Here is an 11542-nt window from a genome sequence, read left to right on the forward strand (position 1 = left end):
ATGGGGATAAAATGAAATATTTGTAAAGCATTTTACCAACACTAAAACACTATATGTATAGAACACTATTACATACTTAAAACACTATATATGCATGTTTATATGTATATACACATATATACATATAAAATACATATGTACATACACATGTGTGTATGTTATTTCTATTATTATTGAGACAGAAGACTAGATTTTATTTGGATAACTTTAAGTGTCTTCAACAAACCCAAGCAGTTACCCAACAGAAAAATCCATATTTTCAACACAAGTGTTCTGCTGATGATTTTATAGGATTGAGAATCCTTGAATATTGTGATTTTCAAAGAAAACACAGCTGTAGGTGATTGAAAGGGAAGAAGAGAGAACTATGTTGTTTATATGGCCCCCTTAGTAGTAAAGACCTATATATAAGAAACTGCATAAGGTTTATAGTCTAAGCGATAGATGATCAGAAAAGGAGGACCATTTATATAGTGAGAGAGAGGGATAAGAGACTGGCATCCACGAAATTTAAAAAGAGCTAGAGGAAGAGTTTCAGCATAATGGAGATGCATTCTTAGTGGTATGGATGGGTTGCCATCTTCCCTGAAGGACTAAAGGATTGTTGATCCTTTGAGGTACTGAGGGTCTCATTAAAATCACCAGAGGTTGGTGGGTGGTGGATGCAGTGGACAAAGCACTAGATCCGAAGTCAGGAAGACATGAATTAAGTCCTCTCTCAGACCTTTACTAACTATGTGACTTTGGAAAAATTGCTTCCCTCTGTTTCAGTTTCCTCATCTGTAAAATGGGAACAATAGCACCTACCTCTCAGGATGTTTGTGAGGATTGGATGAGATAATAATTGTCAATTGCTTAGCACAATGCCTGGAATGTAGTAAGCACTAGATATATGTTAACTATTATTTTTATCAAAATTAAGAAGCACCAGGAGCAAAAACCATCAACTTAAAAAAGTAAGATTTTCAGGTTGGAAAAGTCAGTAGCGATCATCTAGTTTAAATTCTCTATTTTAAAGATTAGGAAGCTGATGCCCAGAGAGGTTAAGTGACTTGGGTCAAAGTCACACTGGAAGCTAATGTTTATATGAAATTTTAAGTTCATGTGCTTTGTCAACATGGGCAAGATAAAGATAAAACTGGAATATCATAAGATCAAGAGCTAGAAAGAATCTTAATTCAGTACCTTCATATTATGTATGAAAAACCTCTAAACCAAAGACTTGTCCAGTGGTACAGGTAAAAGAAAGAAAAAGAGAAAGAAAAAGGAAGAAAGGAAGAGGGGAGAGAAAGAAAAAAGATAGAAAGAAAGAGAAGGAAAAAGGAAGGAAAGAAGGATGGAAGGATGGATGGATAGATGGATGGATGGATGGATGGATGGATGGATGGATGGATGGACGGATGGATGGATGGACGGATGGACGGATGGTTCCCTATTAAGGTCTGTGGACCAAGAACTATGAGTACCAAAATCAACAGAATTCAGTGTTCTATTCTCTGTTGGTTTATTGAACTGAAGCTGGAGAGGACCTCAGAAGCTATATAGTCCAAAGTTCTTCATTTTACAGATGAGGAAACTGAAGCACAGAGAGGTTAAATGTTTTGCCCATGTTTCAAAGGTAAGTGTGTGAATCAATTCCAGAGTACCACTTTGAAGTGAAAAAAAAAAAAGTTGAGATTGGATAATTATCTGGAAAATCAAGCAAAACCACCAGTAATGTCTTTGGAAATTCATTTAAAGTATCTGGTACTTGATAATACATCAGGCTGACAAATTTAGCTATTATACTATTTTTGCCCTAACAAAAATTCATTAGATTAGAGTTCACTAATTAGGAACGGGAAGTAATGGTTTGGGGATTGACTGAAATTCACCTTAGTATTAGCTAAAAAAATTTTTTTAAATGTTTTTAGTGACATTTGTTAATAGTGAGAATGATACTGGCCATAATTGAAGGAGAATGTTTACCTACTTGGAAGAACAAAATGTTTTCTAGCTCTTTAGAAGCCTTTATTTGCATAAGAATGATGCAAAAGTCCCTAAGGCTAGAACTTAGTTATCCTAATGATAAAGAATTCTCTTCTATTAAGCAGGACCTCTTCTAGGAAACATTAGTTGTCTGGTTACTGTAAAAAAGTAATAAAATTGATCAACTTCTTTAAACATAATCCACACTTTAGACTTTCTTATTCTTCTACGCCTCCTACCCAGGGACTTCTTTTATTTTGATTTGATTTTGGTTTTTTGGGCCAAACCTGTGATTTCTGCAGTCCCATTTATCAGGCCAGCAAGACCTTTTCAAAGTCATGGTTTGAAAACTACCCTGCCTAAAATGAAGTAAATGAGCATTTAATTATTTTAGAGAGTTACCTGGGGCCACTGATGAGTTAAATGACTTACCTAGGTTCACAAACAAGTCATGTCATTGTCTTGATGTCATAGTCCTAAAAAAGAAGGAAAAACACAACCTGTGAATATCAGCTTCACTCCCCTCCTTCCCTCCCCTCCCCTCTTCTCTCCTTTCCTCTCCTCTTTCCTCTGGTGTTCTACCTAGGGGAAGGTACACCCCATGGTCAAAAACTATAATTTTTCCTTTGGATACATTTCTTGCTCAAAGATCAAGCCTTAAACCCAACTCACTCTGGAGCTCCTAGACTGGACAAGTAGCCCCCACCCACCTAGCACAGAGTGAATGTAATTACTAAACAGTAATTGTTTCTCTTTTACCTAGGAACCCTGAGGTTCTTCTTCTCCCAGTTTGATTTTTTTTTTTATTAAAGGGGCCATCCCTTGAGTAACTACTTAAAGAAGCCTATTTATTGAATGTGTGTACCTCACCTAGCAATAACTCATGAGCGGATCCCAGTAAAACAAACTATCTTTGCCCATCACAGAAACAAGCACCCAAGCACCCCATCGAAACCACCACCATTACCTTGACTATTTTTCCTCAGACCTTGTGGTGACAGCCCAGGAATCTGAACCTAAGACCCTTGGGAAAAGCAGTGCTTCCAACTCAGTGACTATAGCTCTCATTCTGGAGAAGTAACCCTATTGGAGATCCAGCCTGGCATTACTCCCACAGGTCCTACAGTTTCAGCTACTGAAACCCCAGAAAAGGTTATTGATCTTTTTTTCTCCCCCATCAAACTCCTCCCATAAAACCTCCCCTTTTTCGCTGCACCCTGTAAATAGCAATGCTCTGTTTGTATTATGGGCTTCTTGGTTTAAGGAGTTCCCACGTGCATGTGCCTTTCTCTTGTAATCAATCAGATTACTATCCATGTCTTGTGGAATCCTGACTTTTGGCTAATATGTATTGTGTGTGTGTGTACAACCCTATTTCAGAGAGTAAGATTCATCTGATGCTAACTCCCTTCATGCCTTCCCCTACATTTGTATATTCTTTTGACTAAATATGAAGTCCTTTCTCCCTTTTTCCTCCTTTCCATACTAGTGTATGGAGAGCAGCTAGGTGGTGCAGTGGACAAAGCACCAGTGTAGGAGTGGGCTTGTCCTTGTCCTTGGGCTTGGCAAATGATTCAGCATCAGAAACTGATCTGATTTTGAGTGGAATTAATATTAAAGAAAAGGCATTACCATCTGTTTTACTGCTGTACTCTAATGACCATGGGACTATTGCATCTGATTTTTAGCTGAAACCTTCCATATGTCTCCCCCACTAGAATATGAGCTCCTTGGTAGCAGGGACATTCTTCCATTTTTATTTGTAGCTCTGGCACTTAGCGCTGCGCTATGGTCATAGTAAGTGCTAAATTAATACTTCACTTACATATACTTCATTTCATAGAGAAGTTAGGAAGGGGGAAGGATTGGGAGGAAAGACAATGAGTTCTGTTTTGGACGTGTAGAGTTTGAGATGCCTATTGAATATACTGTTAATAATGTTGAAAAGGAAACTGATATGTGTATGGAACTCATGAGGAAAGCTTGGGTGGATACTTAAATCTGGGAAGTATCTGTATGTAGGTGATACGTTGAACCTGTGGGAGCTGATATCACCAGGTGAGAAGGTATGGAGAAAAAAGATTCTAAGAGAGAGAGAGACAGAGACAGAGAGACAGAGAGTGTGTGTGTGTTATGGTATACCCACAGTTAGTAGACACGATGTGAATAAAGAAACAGCAAAGGAGACAGAAATATTGCTCAGACAGGTAGTAAGAGAAGCAGGAAAGAACAGTATTGTAAAATTCTAGGGCATTTCCAAGGAGAAAAGCTACTCAATAGTATCAAATGCTGTGGAGAGTCTATCAGTGAGGTCAAGAAGCATGAAGGATTGAGAAAAGATCATTAGATTAAAAAAAAAAATCTGAATCATTGATAGTTGTGAAGAGGGAACACTAGAAACCAGGATGCAGGGGATTATCTCTATGCTGATAATTCTACGTATCCTCCCCTAATTCACTACTGACCTTCAATCTCCTATATCTAACTTCCTTTCAGACATCTTGAATTGGATGTCCAGTAGACATCTTAAACTCAATATGTCCAAACCAGAATTCATTATCTTTCCCTTAAACCCTGTGTCCCCTGCCCCTTGCCTGTTACCGTAAAGGGTAATACCATCTTCCCAGTCCTCCCTACCTTACCTATTACTACAGAGGGCAGTGCCATCCTCTCAGTCCCCCAGGCTCCCAAACCATGAGTCATCTTGGGTTCTTCACTCTCTCTTGGCCCATGAAAGATTATCTAATTTCTTTCTAAACACTGTCAATTTCACCTTTCTAACTTCTCTCAAATTACTCTCCCTTCTCCCACCATTTCTGTGTAGGTTCTCTTCATATCTGTATTATTGCAATAGCCTGCTGGAGAGTCTACCTGCCCCAGGTCTCTCCCCACTCAGATGCATCCTCCCTTCAGTGACTACAGTGATTGTCCTAAAGCACAAGTTTGATCATGTCACCCCATACCTCTACTTAATAAACTCCAGTGACTCCCTGCTGCCTCTCGGATCAAATACAAATGCTCTGATTGGCCTTCAAAGCCCTTCATAACCTCACTCCAGGCTACCTTTACAATCCTTCCACACCTTACTCCCCATCATGGACTCTTCCATCTAGTGACACTGGACTCCTGGCTTTTCCACAAACAAGACACTCTATCTACCTCTAGGCTCCATACAGCTTCTTTGGCTATCCCTTGGGCCTGGAATGCCCTTCCTCATCTCCATTTGCTGACCTCCCAGTCTTCCTTTAAGTCTCTACTAAGATCCTAAATTCTGCAGGAAGTCGTTTCCAACCCCTCTTAATTCTAATACCTTCTCTCTGTAAATGATTTCCTATTTACTCTGTATCTAGCTTGCTTTGTATATATTTATTTGCATGCTGTATCTACCATTAGATTATAATCTTCTTGAGGGCAGGGACCATCTTTTGTCTCTTTTTGTTTCCCCAGCCCTTAGCACAGTGCCTTGAACATAGTAAGTACTTAATGAATATTCATCTAGAGTAAAAGGAAAACTTAGAGAGGCAGTTTTTTTTTCAAGGAGTTTAACCAAAAAGAGAAGAGATATAGGATGATAGTTAACGGGCAGGGTAGGTTAAATGACTTGCTTAATATTATTCAAGGATCTGGGGGGAACTTTAAAAATGATTTCTTACCTCTTGGGTCTTTCACAGCCTCTGCCAAGTCATGTTTGTTTCTCCGCAGGTATGCAGAGGTTTCTTTAGGTGGTTTCTCCGGGATGTGCTGAGTGCATCCAAGTATTTGTTTTTTCTCTGGGAATAGGCAGCCTAAAACTACACAGTCTTGGTTGTATTTCTAGGGGGAAAAGAGACAAAAACAAACAAATCATGAAGCCGTTGAGTGTATTGAACTAGTTTAGTCTAGTTTGAAGGGAATGTTTGTAGAGTTCCCTGGTGTAGAAAATGATCTGTCAGTGCCCAGATTAGCCTGTTGGTTTATAAATCCCAGGTAGACTCCCTCGACCACAGATGAAAAGCCTCCACATTAATCATACCAACATGGAAATATAATCTGTTAAAAATACATCATTAAAATAATAATTAAACGTAAGTGTAAATTGGCAGTGGCAAAATCTTAAAGTCTACATGTCTTTGGAAAGATGTTCAATATGTGGATTTGCAGATGCTTACCTTATTTAAATATGGTTGAGTTATTCTATCACTATAAGCTATCAGAGGTGTTGGAAACAATCCCAAGCATATGCTAGTGAATTAAATTCTACTTTCTATTGAAATATGTTACAAAATGTTCTAGGCTGACAAAAGGACAGCTGTGGCCTTCCACTCTGTCATGCCTCATCTGTGCTCAGACTATTTATACTTGCCTTTCTTAAAATCACTTTTGCAGAATATGATGGAAGCGTTAAACCTGTGCTGTATGCTGCACTTAATTAACATCTACTTAGAAATATGTAAAACTGAGATCATATGGGGAAAAAAGGAAAAGTTCAACTGCCTTGTTCTGTCCAGAGTTAAATGACTTATCCAGTGGAAAAATCATTGCATGACATGAATAGGGGATGAGAGATAAGAAAAAAATGTCCACATTATAGGTTAGCTATAATCTATCAGAGAACAGCTAGGTGGTACAGTGGATAGAGCATTGGACTTGGAATCAGAAAGACTCATCTTTGTGAGTTCAAATCTGACCTCATATACTTATTGACTATAGGACCTTGGACAAGTCACTTATCCCTGGTTGCCTCGGTTTCCTCATCTGTAAGATGAGGTGAAGAAGGAAATGGTAAACCACTCGAATATCTTTGCCAAGAAAACTTCAAAAAATACCATGAAGAGTGAGAAATGACTGAAAAAACAACTAAATGGCTACAAACATGTTTTACCTGTCACTGTTATCTTTTGAGTGATGTGATCAGACTTGTATTATATTCAATTTCACATAATTATGTTCACTGTAATAATATGGACCGTGCCTGCTATAATGTGATATGAAAAGACTTGAAATCAGAGGAGACAAGTCAACAAGCATTTAAGTTCTAACCATGTCACAAACATGGCTTTACAAAATTAGTTTTACTTCTCACAAGTTCTTACAGTTGACTAAGGCATGCAAATTTCCTTGTCTCCCTTAGTTCCTATCTTGAGGGCATGGAGGCCCCTCTAGGAGCCACAAAGGAGATGGTGACCTCCCGGATTGTGGGGCTGACATCCAAACCCCAACTTTATGTTACAATCTTTCTTTCATTAGCTGGAAGAACAATCATAAGGTATTCATAAGTTTGATAACTGTCCTCTTAAGGGCAGAATTAATGAGTTAATAGATTAATAAGAATTAATAAAAATTAGACCATAAGCCTAATTTGCTTGTTTTGTCCTCAGGTGCCTGACTGATTCATCAAGAGCAGGGAGATCCTTAGACTCTATAGAGACATTTAGTGTTATACCTGTTAGCACCTAGGAAATAATAAATATTAGCTGAATTGAATTAAATTAATTTGAATTAAATTTTCTATTCTTCGTTTCACATCCTCTCCTTTCTCTTCTGTCCAGACCCATCTGAGACCAACATTCAATTTCATTTGTAAAAGGGCTGATACAAAGAAAGACAGGATCATCCATTTATTCTATATTTATCAAATATTTATTCTTTCCCAGCCACTGTGTTAAGTGGAAGTTTCACCTTTCTCAGCATCATGGAAATCATGCTATATGTTGAGTTGCCTGAGTTTTTTTGTTTTGTTTCATTTGTTTGCTTATTGGTTGATTTTTGTTTGGTATATTTTTGTTTCAATTTGGAGAAAACCAGTAGAGGCACAGACATCATGGGATAGAGATGTATAAAAGCAAACACCCTCACACATCCATTATGGCCTGCTATCACAGGTTCTTTGATCTGCTTTTCTAAAAGGAAGGGTAGCTTTTGAGGAGTCAAAAATCACTTTATTCAAGCACATATATCATTCACCTTGTTCAGGGAAAAACGTCAGCACTCTGAACTTCCGAGAAAATACAGAGAAACAAAACTCAACCAACAGACAGGGCTTCCAACTGCCTGACAGATCCAAAGTTGGAGGACTCTTGATTGGCTGCCCAGAGTCTCATCTGGCCAAAAAAAAACATACTTCTGATGAGTAAGCCCCAAAGTAAAACCTTACCTCAGAGTATTTATATAGTTTTTAGAGCCAGAGAGCATCACTACGCTTGAGAACCAGTACCTCATTAACAAAAGATGTGGGCTTGTTGGAGAAGATATGGGAGAGTTGGAACACTAATTCATTGTTGAGGAAGCTGTGAGCTGATCCAACCATTCTGGAGAGCAATTTGGAACTATGCCCAAAGGGCTCCAAAAACGTGCATACCCTTTGACTCAGCAATATTGCTTGGGGACTGTATCCCCAAGAGATCATAAAAATGGGAAATGGTCCCACATGTACAAAAATATTTATAGCAGCTCTCTTTGTGGTGGCCAAAAACTGGAAATCAAGAGGATGCCCTTCAGTTGGGAAATGGCTGAATAAATTATGGTATATGAATGTAATGGAATACTATTGTGATATAAGAAATGATGAGCAGGAAAACTTGAGAGAGACTTGGAAAGACTTATATCAACTGATGCTGAGTAAAAAGAGCAGAACCAGGAGAATTTTGTACACAGCAACAACCACAGTGTGTGAGGAATTTTTCTGGTAGATGTAGCACTTCACTATAATGCAAGGACTTAATTAGTTCCCAGTGGTCTCTCAAGGCAAAATACCTTCCACATCCAGGGAAAGAACAATGGAATTCAATTGCAGAATGTAGCAGATCATTTTCTTTTGTATTATGTTTTGTTTTGTTTCATGATTTCTCCCATTCATTTTAATTGTTCTATGCAACATGACTAAGGTGAAAATGTATTTAATAGGAATATATGTGTAGAATCTATATAAAACTATGCAATATCGGGGAGGAAGTGGGGAGGTAGGGCGAAAGGGGGGGTAGGGAGGGGGAAAATCTAAGATATACAAAAGTAATTGTAGAACACTGAAAACAAATAAAATAATAATATAATAATAAAGATGTGGGCTTTCCTTCAAATCTCTCCTAATCAAACTACCCTTAATGGGCAGGCCCATTAATGGATGGGAAAGATCTTTAGTCTCATTAGCATTACAAGATGTACTGTGCATCAAGCAAGTACTTAATATTTATTTGTTACACTGACCCATAAACTGAGAACTAGAAGGACTTTAGTGGATATCTGGTCCCAAACGCCTCATTGGATAGATAAGAACACTGAATTCAGCTCAGTGAGATAAAGTAGTTTGTCCTGGGTCACATAGGCAATAAGTAGTAAAATTAGAATTTGAACCCAGGATTGATTCTAAATTCAGCAGAGTAGAAAGCCTTGATGGAAGCTATTAAACAAGATATAGACACTGTCAATAAAAAGTCAGCAATAAAAAATGACATCTAACTGGAACATTGCTTAGAGGACTAGCTTAGTACTTAGGAATTCAAATGTTCAGAAATTTACTATCTGTGTGACCTTGGGCAAAACACTTGAAGTTTCTCAGTCTGTAAAATGGGGATTATAATAGCACCGACATCACTGACTTGTCATGAAGATCCAAGGAGATAAAAAACTTTAGAACCTCAAAGTACTATATGAGGATGAAGATCAGGGTGATAACGATGATGATTAATTAGTACTGTTACATTGTTTCAGGATTAAGGTCTTAATGACTTGCCCGTGATAAAAGTTTTATAGATCTGATTTTTAAAAACCATAGAGATTTATGTGTATTTTTCATAGAGAATTTGATAGCTTGATGGCTTTTTTTAAGACTGTGAAGACTTGTGAGTTTGATATAGGAACAGGAAAATCACATTTTTTTTTCTCTAGTGCCCAAAACCAATATCCTAGACTCCAATATAACATAAGCCATTATTTCTGGGCAATTTTGTTCAAGTGACAACTGAATAAATTACCTAGAGGCAGAAATAATGTAAAACTTGGTCCAAAGTTTTACTTAGCTTTAAAAAAAAAAAAAAAGCTATCCAATAAACATTCATCTTTATCTAGGTTAACGAATATACAGTGAACAAAATTTAATCCAAGTTTCAGGGTTTTCATGAGACTGTCTCATAAATGGTAGGAAATAAATGACAAGGGGGTGGTGGTAATTTATTATCTATTACTGTTCCACTTCATAAATACCTTATTTCATCAAAACTTATTATTTTTTAAACATATTTCCCCCAATTACATGTTAAAACAATTTTTAATGTATCTTTTTAAAGTTTCAAGTTCCAAATTCTATCCCTCTCTTCTCCTCCCCATTCCCTGAGACAGTAAGCAATCAGATATGCTATACATGTGCAAACAGGTAAAATATTTCCGTTTGAGTTATTTTTAGCCAAAACTCTTGTTTAAATGAGACAGTAAAAATTGCATGTGCAGTATTTAAAGTCTGCATAATTTCTGCTTTATATACCATTGTTCTTTATTATGTAAGGACATGGGATTATCTCTGAGGAACTTCCTGAACAATCTGTCGTTTGGGGTTGGGTCTGGTAAAAGGTGCTAAAATTGAGCCAACTGTGAATTGCATTTAAAGTCATCTATCTCACCAAGCTGGGTCTTCTTTCACCCACAGAAATCCCTTGGTCTTGTAGAAGCAGCATGAAACAAAGGAAAGAGCACTGAGCTGGGCATCAGGGGACCTGGGTTTAAATTCTAGCTATGTGACTCTGCGCAAGTAGGAATAAATGACCACCAATTTTCAGGTTAGCTTGAAAGTAATTGATCTGATCTTATTATTAAATAGCAATTCTATGGTACTGTAAGGTCTGTAAAGCACGTTACAGTTATTATTTCATGATCCTCACAACAACCCTAGGAAATATGCATCACGATTATTATCCCTGTTTACAGATGTCAAAACTGAGGCTGAGAGAAGACAAGAGATTTGCCCAGATTCATACAGCCAGGAAGCATTTGAGTCTGGATTTGGACTCCAGTCTTCTTGACTGTAGATCCAGGGCTCTAACTACTGCATCCATTGAGTAATATATAACAATAAATTTTACTGTAAGGAAAAAATAATTTAGGTCCTTTATGAAGTTATGGCAATAATAACAATCATGGCTGATATTTGCATAGCACATTAAAGTTTGCAAAAAATCAATATATAGTCTCTTATTTAATCCTTAGAACCCCAGGTAATAGGGACTATTTTTCAACTGAGGAAATTGAGGCTCTCAGAAGTTGTGACCTGCCCAGAATCATGTAAGTGTTAAGAGACAGGAGTTTTGCCTCCCTCTATCTGATATGCTATGCTGCCTTTGAGCAAAAAAACAAAAAAACAAAAAAACAAAAAAACTTAAATATATCAATCTTTTCTAGAAAGAAAGGTTTTATTTAAAAAAAAAAGAGGAGCAATCCTCCACAAAACATCTCTTTAAACCCCAAAATTCACAATTTTTCTTACCTCCCTCCACTTTAACTCCCCTTTTTCATTTCTCTAGGGAGAAGACAAGGAACTCAATGTTTTTTCTTTCTTTCTAGGAAGGAAGATGTATTCCTATTGATTGATCCACCTTTTCATTTGAAT

At 37.4% G+C, this 11542-nt stretch overlaps 1 long non-coding RNA gene across 1 annotated transcript in view; it reads right to left on the reverse strand.

Annotated features, from left to right (window-relative positions):
* Window positions 1-5839, reverse strand: part of LOC140523348 (uncharacterized) — a 31578-nt gene extending 25739 nt beyond the window's left edge. Inside the window, exons 1-2 of the long non-coding RNA XR_011973370.1 lie at window positions 5622-5839; window positions 2401-2444 (exon numbers count right to left, since the gene is read on the reverse strand). This is a non-coding gene — a long non-coding RNA (uncharacterized lncRNA). The remainder of the gene's footprint in view (window positions 1-2400; window positions 2445-5621) is intronic.
* Window positions 5840-11542: the final 5703 nt, after the last annotated feature.

The sequence above is a fragment of the Notamacropus eugenii genome, chromosome 1 (assembly GCF_028372415.1).
Source record: "Notamacropus eugenii isolate mMacEug1 chromosome 1, mMacEug1.pri_v2, whole genome shotgun sequence".
Classification (NCBI taxonomy): Eukaryota; Metazoa; Chordata; class Mammalia; order Diprotodontia; family Macropodidae; genus Notamacropus; species Notamacropus eugenii.